At 46.9% G+C, this 10,013-nt stretch overlaps 1 long non-coding RNA gene across 1 annotated transcript in view; it reads right to left on the reverse strand.

The window, feature by feature from the left end:
* The window catches only part of LOC132591692 (uncharacterized), a 68,297-nt gene extending 59,247 nt beyond the window's left edge, over positions 1-9,050 (reverse strand). Inside the window, exon 1 of the long non-coding RNA XR_009557085.1 lies at positions 8,818-9,050. This is a non-coding gene — a long non-coding RNA (uncharacterized LOC132591692). The remainder of the gene's footprint in view (positions 1-8,817) is intronic.
* Positions 9,051-10,013: the final 963 nt, after the last annotated feature.

The raw sequence follows: 10,013 nt of genomic DNA on the forward strand, positions 1-10,013 counted from the left end.
CAAACCTAGACAGCATCTTAAAAAGCAGAGACATCACCTTGCCTACAAAGGTCCGTATAGTTAAAGCTATGGTTTTCCCAGTAGTGATGTATGGAAGTGAGAGCTGGACCATAAAGAAGGCTGATCGCTGAAGAATTGATGCTTTTGAATTATGGTGCTGGAGGAGACTCTTGAGAGTCCCATGGACTGCTAGAAGATCAAACCTATCCATTCTGAAGGAAATCAGCCCTGAGTGCTCACTGGAAGGACAGATCGTGAAGCTGAGGCTCCAATACTTTGGCCACCTCATGAGAAGAGAAGACTCCCTGGAAAAGACCCTGATGCTGGGAAAGATGGAGGGCACAAGGAGAAGGGGACGACAGAGGACGAGATGGTTGGACAATGTTCTCGAAGCCAACAACATGAGTCTGACCAAACTGTGGGAGGCAGTGGAAGACAGGAGTGCTTGGTGTGCTCTGGTTCATGGGGTCACGAAGAGTTGGACACGACTAAACGACTAAACAACAACAACAATACGGTTTAAAATGTTCATTAAAATATCCTTTAAAAGTTACATTTAAAGAAGAATCTGTTCTATCTTTTTTCCTCGGGAGATTGAAGAGCTAGGTTTGGGGGTGTGCTCCCTTCCTGGTTTCAGTAGACATGGGTCTTTTTTTAAATAAAACAAACCCCTGCTGAGGTGCTCCCCCCTCAAACGCCAGGCCTGGGGGAGGTTGCGCTGCTGCCTCCCCAGCTGTTGCCGTTGTCTATGGACCCCCTGTGAGGTGACCATGTTGGCTGAGAAGAAAGATGCAGTTATTAGGGAAGTGGTGATATAAACTGAGGCTACCAATCAGGCCTTTGACTTACCTGTATCACCCACCAAGCAAATCTTCTCTATGTTGCTGCCTCCCCCCGCCAAGCGGCTTCTTCTGTTATGGATCTTGGCCTAATGATGCTTCCACACCAGGTGTGCTGCATTCAGCTGTTGTTTGCGAGCAGCTCAGCAACAAGCCCCCCGGGGAGGTTAATAACTTCTCTCAATTTACAAATGTTTTGACAAGACGGGTTGCTGCCCTTTATGATGATGGGAGTGATAATGATGCAGGCCGACCTCTGCCTTGTCACCATTTGGCCACTGCATCCTCGTGAAATAGAAACTCCAGTGCCCTGGGAGATAATATGCACGAAGTCTCGTGCCAAAACATTCCTGATGTCTTTCCCAGGCCCTCACTGCATTGTTTTGAAGCCTGCAAGCATTGGGGGGGGGGGATCAGCATTTGAGACCGAGCCCCGAGCCAAAGTCGACTGTTGTCATTATACAATAAAACAGCACGTTGAATTCCCCATTTCTAATTGAACAGCTGAAAGCCCCCACAGACATTAGGCACTTGTTTATGGATCACTCGTCAGATCAGGAACTGGAAGACACTGCAGGCAGCTAGTAAGGAGGAAAAACCGTTTAAAATACATTGTAAATGTTCCTTTGCTGAATTAATGAACAAAACCTTGCAAGCTGTGGTTGCACTTAGAAACTAAATGTGGGTCACCTGCTTCACCCCTTATTTCGCTTAAATTGTGGAGGGGAGGGGGAAAATTAAAAGCAGCAATTTTATTTCCAGGATAATTTTCAATGCAAGTTAGCGTTAAGTAAGCTGTCGACGCAGATTGCACAAACTTTGCTTTCTCATACGATGTGCACACTGGGGGGATGCTAGTTAAGGCCATTTCAAGTGAGATTGCTTTGCTACATGGAGATTTCATGTGCTTGTGTGCATATCCAGGCACAGGCTCACTCTATGCCCAAAGATGTCATTGGATTATGGCATCCATCATCGCTGAAGACTGGCCAAGCAGGCTTGGGTCGATGTTTGTTGTATTCCGGAACATCTGGAGAATGTCAAGTTGCCCATCATCACTGCTCTTGTCAAATAATCTTTTGCAGCAAATTAATTTTTGTGATATGTATCATCCAGAAGTGTAGAAGATGCAATTAGTTTGGCAACTAAATAAAAAAAATTCCTTCAGTAGCACCTTAAAGACCAACTAAGTTTTTATTTTAGTATGAGCTTTCGTGTGCATGCACACTTCATCAGATACACTGAAACAGAAGTAGCTAGACCCTTATGTATATTCAGAGGGTGATGGGAATGGGTGATGGGCTGATAGGAGTGGTAAACCTGTAGATGACTGTTAACGACTGTTAATGACTGCAATTAGTCTTGCGGGGGGGGGGGAGAAAGGGCTGAGGTGCTAAGGAAAGCTTGATCATGTATAATGAGATAAGAATCCTATGTCTTTGTTCATTCCAGGTGGCTCCAATTGGCAACTGGCAGACATTTTTCATAGGCTTGTTAGGTTCATTCCCCTACGCTAAGACTTACCCTTTACTCTTTTCCAGGCTAAACATACCCAGCTCCTTCAACCGCTCCTCATAAGGGTGGGTTTCCAAACACTTGATCATATTGGTCGCCCGCCTCTGCAAACGTTCCAGCTTGTCGACATCCTTCTTAAATTGTGCCACTCATAACTGGACACAGTATTCCAGCTGGCACCTGACCAAGGCAGAATAGAGTGGAATTATTACTTCCCTTGTTGTCTTTGTCCATGGGGTTTTCTTGGCAGGGATACTGGAGTGGCTTGCCAGTTCCTGCTCCAGGTGGATCACGTTTAGTCAAAACTCTCCACTATGACCTGTCCATCTTGGGTGGCCCTGCACGACGGGAGGATGAGATGGTTGGACAGTGTTCTCGAAGCTACCAACATGAGTCTGACCAAACTGCGGGAGGCAGTGGAAGACAGGAGTACCTGCCATGCTCTGGTCCATGGGGCCACGAAGAGTCGGACACGACTAAATGACTAAACAGCAACAATTACTTCCCTTGACCAGCACAGTAATAGTTGATGTAGCCTAGAATAGCATTAGCTTTTTTTTGGCTGCTGCAGTTCTTGTATTGTTTCAGAAAGTGTAAATTAGGAGGGTTTGCCTTTTAACTATGAACTGAATTGAATTTCACCCTCATCCTGAGCTGGGTGCGTCTGAACCACAGATTGGCAGAGGGGGGGGGGGGCAGCTGAGTCCAGAGAACAAAGAAGTAGGAGAAGCCACAGCCCAATTTTCTCCCACAGTTTTGGAGAATTTAAACCTCCGCATGCCTCTGGACAAGCTGTAACCAGGCAAACCCACTTATGAAGCTATGTATAAATGGACCCACATTTGTATGAAGCCAAACAAACAAACACACCATGAAAGACTGGAGGGCCCTCGTTTCTTTCTTTCCTTCCTTTCTCTCTCTCTCTCTCTCTTTTGGCGAAGTGAATGAAGTAAAACCAACAAACAGTCTATTACGATATTGATTGTTCCCCATGCATCATTATAACAGGTTCTCACACCATTTTCTCAACCACTGGTGATCAATAGCATCACAATCACAAAGAGCACGCGCGCGAGAGGCTATTTTTTCATCACTTTTAAAAGGTTTACACAGCGGCTCCTCAAATTAATAGCGCCCTCCCCTGCTGCTAACTGCTGGTCGCGATTTTTATCGTTTGACAAGGCCATTCGAAGAAATGCTGCTTCTCTGTGGGAATTATAAAGGTTCTGGAAGCAAAACGTTGGCACAGCTAAAGAAAGAGGTGGACATTTAAACTCCCCAACTTGGTCAGATAAATACAGGTGACCCGATCGCAAAATTCAGACCATTGCATTCCAGTGGCTATACTTTGGTAAAGCGCTTACATACACTGGCTCCATTCACTCACTGAAAAGAAGAAGGCTGGGCACTGATCTTTTAATATTGCTCAATCAGAGGCCCCAGTTACTCTGGAAATGCTTTAACCACCTAATTATCGACCTAATGTTCTGGCTTGCAATGAGACCCTTTACTCCCTTTTCATCAGGACCTGCTGTGCCCCCGCTCCCCGGGTTTGCTTTCTGTGGGGAAAGGGGGGAAAGTGAATGTGCATAACCGGGAGGGAAGAGAAGGGCTGAGAATAAATTTTAAGGATGGTTTGGGCATAGCTGAGAAAGAGAACAACTGTAACCATTCCATTTCCAACAAAGAAAAGCCACATTCACATCCTACAAATAAAGCAATTTGGTACCTCTTCCTCCATAGGATTATCGGAGCTGCAGTTTGTTAAGGCTGTTGCACATTGTTTGGCGATCCCTGTCCCCCTCACAGAATTGCAATTCCTAGAGTTCCCTGCGAAGAGTGAGTGATTGTTAAACCACTCTGTGAGGGGACTAGGGGTCTCTGAATGCCCTAAACCAGTCGTGGCCAAACTTGGCCCTCCAGCTGTTTTTGGACTACAACTCCCATCATCCCTAGCTAACAGGACCAGTGGTCAGGGATGATGGAAACTGTAGTTCCAAAAGAGCTGGAGGACCAAGTTTGGCCACCACTGCCCTAAACCAACTACACTTCCCAAAAATATGTGGGAGAAGCCAAAACTGTTTAAAATGATATCATGGTGCTTTAAATGTTTTGTGTGAATCTGGCCAAAGACAGGTAAGCTTACAAGCAGGTCACAAAGGTGGCAAGCATCTCTCGATAGCCGTCTTCTGTGCTTGCTACTCAAGCATGAATAATTCTTTACCCTTCCATGGCTTATGGGAAGCTGTCACATTCCAAAGACACGTCCATCTGTTTTCTGCAACCTTCCCTAAGATGGCTACCCAGATGTTCGGATTACATCTTCCATCAGGCCCAGCCAGCATGGCCCATGATCAGAAATGATGGGAATTGTTGTTGGAAGGCTGGGTTGTGTAAGGAATTCTGCAGTTGCAGAGAATCAGGAGAGCCAGATTCAAAAGAAGGTAGGGCTCCTGCATTTTCAGAGCAGAAAGGGGAATTTCAACTCATTGTGTACACCACACCTGCTGAGACTCCTTCTTTAGCTATTAAAAGCCGCAGGAGCCCAGTCCTCTTCTGGCCTCCTGTCATCTGGTCACTCTTTAATACTGGAGGAACCAGGAATGAAAGAGCAGTGGCTTTAGCAGCATCCCAAACCGGAGGCCTGACCTTTTAGATACTGTATTATCAATACTGTGTTGAATTGTTATTATGTGAGCTGCCTTGGATGAGATGCACTGAGAAAGGGGGCACATAAATATTTCATCATAAATAAAATGAAGCCTATAGGGTGAATGCCACCCTGCCCAAGCATCCCCAGGCAGTAATTTATTCTTTCTATTTTTATTACTGCATTTTTACCCTACCTGTCCTCCAGGAAACTCATGGTGATGGCATACCTGACTCCCCTCCTGCCACCATTATTTCTTCCTCCTTTGGAAGGTGGTGGACTCTCCTTCATTGGGGTTTTTTAAGCAGAGGTTGGATGGCCATCTGCCATGGATGCTTTAGTTGAGATTCCCCTATTGCAGGGGGTTGGACCCCCAGGGTCCCTTCCAACTCTACGATTCTATGATTCTATGACAACAACCCTGCAGGGTAGGTTAAGCTTAGGGAGTGTATAGTCCACTGCCACTTAGCTTTGTGGCTGTGTGGGGATTTGAACCCAGGTCTTCGAAAATTCCTCCATGTCCACTGCCAGCATGCAGGCCATCCCCCAAGGAGTGTGGCCCTTCAGAGATACAAAATGTTCTCCACCATAACCCCAGGGCTCAGTAAACTATCACAGCCCCAGTAATTTTGAAAGCACAGGCAGAGCTGAAGAGATTTCAAAAAAATGTAACAATCTATCCGAGTAAGTATGGTGTGTTCAGTTTCAGACCCAGCCACAGGCCGAATTGCTCATAATTAGAGGACAAAAGAAAGAAATGGGTTTTCTGAGGGTCTGCCCAGCTTCGGGACAATAAAAAGGGGTGCGGAGGGTCAAACCAATTTCCTTACATGCTTCGTCCATGGTGCCATATATGTGGGAGCACTCAGCTGTTCTGCCAGAAGTTGAAAATGAGAAATTTCAAGGGCTATTGAGTGCTCTGTGAATTTTCGCAGGAGCTCAGTGCAAAGTTATTTAGCACAGGTGTTTGGGTAATTGTGATGCATTGGGAGAATTTGTAGAGCTCAATGGTCCTCAAACTTCCGCCTGCTTTGGGGTGGTGGTTTAAGTACTACAGCAGTGGGTTACCAGAGACACGAAAATCAAAAAATACGCAGCCATGCAGGCTCGCTCCACAACTTCCCCGACGTTGGCCATCTTTCTTTGTTTCTCGCATGTTGCTATGATCGGACTGCATCCTCTCCGCTCTGAGCAGGAGTGAGAGGTTGAGTACATTTAGACAAATGAACAAATTGGACTTTTAGCCAAGCTCGCTTACAGGGCAAAAGCTCCATTCAAGTCTGCTAACAGAGTCAGATTGTTCTGTTTTACATTTGAAGTGCCCGAGGGGGGGGGTGTCGGCGTGGGGGTGTCACTCCAGTGTGAGCAAGACTTAGCTGATTTATTTTATTCAAAACCCGTGCACTTTATGTGAGGGAGCAATGGTTCTAAAAGAAAGAAGGTCGGAAATGAATAGTTTATGAAGCCAGACAATATAGGAGAAAGAGAGAGACGGGGGGGGGGGGGCGAGAGAGAAAGGCATATGACTGGCTTCTGTGGGAAACATTATGCAGGTCTAAATGGACCTTTTAGGCCACCATACCTGTAAGGCACTATTGGACCTACTTTAACTGTCATGGCTCTCCGCTATGAATCCTGGGAGCTGGAGTTTGTAAAAGGTACTGAGAGTTCTTAGGAAACCCCTAACAAACTACAATTTTGAGAGTACAAGGGAGCAGTGTGGGGGCACAGGGGCAGTTGCCCCAGCGCAAAATTGTTAGAGGGCACAGAATTTCAACTCCTGGTGCTGCCTCAATATAACTGTACGCTTACATCACTGGGCTCCATTGAAAATGGCTACTCCATGCGAACCAAAAAGTGACCTCTCCTGACAAGAGAACAGCTCTTCTTTCTTATCAATTTCTTATCTCTGCAGCTGTGACATGGACGCCGTTAGGTAGTCGGATGCGCATGCGCACACCATCTATTTCCCTCCATGCAACTGGGCACTGGCAACCCATGCTAGGCCACTGCAAGGGAATTCCTGCTTACGTGTGCAAGTCTGTTCTGCCCCGCTCTGCCTTGCCTCCCTCTGTCCTGCCTCCGCCCCTTTGGGTGCCCAAAAGAGCATGCGTGTCAGCAGCTGTGTGTGTGCTGAACATGCACAAGTGGGGAGGTGCTTATGGTTTAACATTCAATTCCTCTTCCCCAGGAACTCAGGGAAAAATAGAGGAATTTTTGGGGGGACGGGCTTTTAAAATGCATATAGCTTATGGAGCTATTCTCATGCTGCTGTTTATGATGGTTCTCTGTCTCCCTCCTATTAGGCAGAGTGAGGCAGCTGCCTCAGATGGCAGAAGCTGGTGGATAGAATGGTGGCAAACTACTGGAAGACAGAGCTGTGCATGCTACATAACCTGTGGTGTGCTCTCCAAGCTTGCCTGCATCCCTTCAAGTGTCAAAGAAAAGGCACTGCCCTATCCACAGAGACTCAACTGCCATTCCTGCTGGCTTCTTTCTAGCAGGGCACCATCTTGTTTTTGTTGAAGATTCATTCCCTGTGTCTGCAATCATGGGATTGTTGTCTATCACATGACTGTGTAATGTTTTCGTTCCACAGAGTGAGAAGTGACGAAGACAGGGTGTTTGTGTTACTGTGTGCCGTGAAGTGGGACTATTGTCCTTTGTTCTCTCTCTTTGCTGTCTGATGCTAGAGAGAGAGGGAGCCATGTTGCAGTGCTGTGTGTGTGTGTGTGTGTGTGTGTGTGTGTGTGTGTGTGTGTGTAGTAGATTAGCTTATCTGCCTGATGCCTGGATGTCTGGTCACTGCTGCAACGAGTCTCTGCTGTCTTTAGTGTACTAACACCTGATGGACAACCGGGTAAGATCAGAATCTCCTGGACGTCTTAGGCAGGAGGCGGGGTGCACACGCAGGTAGTGTGTGTGTTTCTACCGGACCTCCGTCAGCCCTGGGCTAAGTGGGCTGCCTGCCAACAGTTTTTGTGCCTCAGACAGCAAAATATCTTGAACTGGCCTGCCCTGTACCTGGCCACACCCACCAGCTTTTTGTGGTCTGGAATCTTAGAATTAGCAGCTATTGAGTTTTGGGGACTCCGAGTTCATATGCTATTTCGTTCTCAAATCGCCCTGAATAGCACCTGTGAGTGCAAAGAATAAATAAAATAAAAACCCTAGTGCCTCTCTCAGGTGGAAAATTCTGCTGGCATTAGCTCCCACTGTATCATGTGCATACTCTATTCATATCACCATGATCCATTACCTGCTTTTCTTTAATCTAGAAACAAATCTGATGTCTGCCTGCATAGGGCGAAACAAGTACTCCATTGGAGCTTCCATGCAGATTGCTCATATTCTGAGAGCAGGTTGTGCTGAAAATATTTTCCCGGCTTGAAATGTCCAGGCTGCCTTTACAGCTCTGGCTGCAAGAGCATTGGAGAGCGAGAGGTGGGGAGAAATCAAGGGAGCGGCAGCTGTTTTAAAAAATACATGGAAGCCTCGAGGGCTGCTGAGACTTGGGGGCCAGGCTTGCTTTGAATTACCATCTCTTTCCAAGGCCTCCAGCTCTTGTGCTCGGTTGAAAGGGCCCCTTGAGGGAAGGACACTCTCTCCTGTCCTCTCATGCACAAATCAATTGATTAAAAGATGCTTCCCGGGTTCACAACAAGACTACGGACGAAGGATTTGCAAGGAAACAGCTTTTCTTTGACTTTGCCCCTGACGATGAAATAATAACACAGCCAGCGGCTCTCGCCGAACTAATGACACAGGCCATAATTAAAAGATAATTAAAATACAGAAAAATAATTGTTTCACCTCTGGCTCTCCAGGTTGCAGGACTGAAACTCGGGTTTCCTTTGCCTTCTGTGGTTTCGGGGAAACAGATCAGAGAGAAGGAGCCAAGCCATAGCTCAGGAAATGGCAACCGGTTGCCGAGCGGTGAAGCTCCATTGACTTCTCTTGGATGCATCAGCATCTTGGAAATTACTGCGTTAGTTAGAAGCAGGAGTTATTCTTGGCCTGCTGCTAATGCACAAATCCATTTGACTGCATTCCTCCTCTCCCCCCGAGGAGCAGGCGTGGAGAAGCATAAAATGGGTAGAAGATAAGGCGGCGTGTCATTGGGCTCCAGGGGCATCAATCAACATGGCAAGAAATATTCTTACGAGGCATAAATCACCAAGCCCAATCAGCATGCAAAGATGAAGGCGAAAGGGAGGAGTCCTAACCTGCCCAAGCAAAAGGAATTTGGAATTCCTGTCTTTTGAATTCTTTCAAGCTCTGCAGTTTCATTGGTGATTTTAATGGGCGCTTCATGTGATGCAGAAAAGTGGTGTTTCGGCATTTATGACAAACACCACAATATGTGAAGAGGAGGTATGTACCTTCAGACAAAAACACACACATATAGGAACACAGGAAGCTGTCTTCTACTGCGTCAACTGGGGACTAAACCAGGGGCTTTTGGAATGTGGCCTTCCTCTGAACTTTGGTCCTTTTCCTAATAAGCTTCCTTATCCTGAGTTGGGGACCCAGGTGGCACTGTGGGTTAAACCACAGAGTCTAGGGCTTGCTGATCAGAAGGTCGGCGGTTCAAATCCCCATGACGGGGTGAGCTCCCATTGCTCGGTCCCAGCTCCTGCCCACCTAGCAGTTTGAAAGCACATCAAAGTGCAAGTAGATAAATAGGTACCGCTCTGGCGGGAAGGTAAACGGCGTTTCCATGTGCTGCTCTGGTTTGTCAGAAGCAGCTTTGTCATGCTGTCCACATGACCCGGAAGCTGTCTGCGGACAAACGCTGGCTCCCTCGGCCTATAGAGCGAGATGAGCGCCGCAACCCCAGAGTCGGACACGACTGGACCTGATGGTCAGGGGCCCCTTTACCTTTACCTTTATCCTGAGTCAGATCACTGGACCCTCTAGGAACTCTAGTTTGTAAAGGGTGCTGGGAACTGTAGCTCTGGTGGGCAAACTACAGTTCCCAGGATAATTTGGTGTGTGCATGTGCTTTA

This window comes from Zootoca vivipara, chromosome 2 (genome assembly GCF_963506605.1).
Source record: "Zootoca vivipara chromosome 2, rZooViv1.1, whole genome shotgun sequence".
Classification (NCBI taxonomy): domain Eukaryota; kingdom Metazoa; phylum Chordata; class Lepidosauria; order Squamata; family Lacertidae; genus Zootoca; species Zootoca vivipara.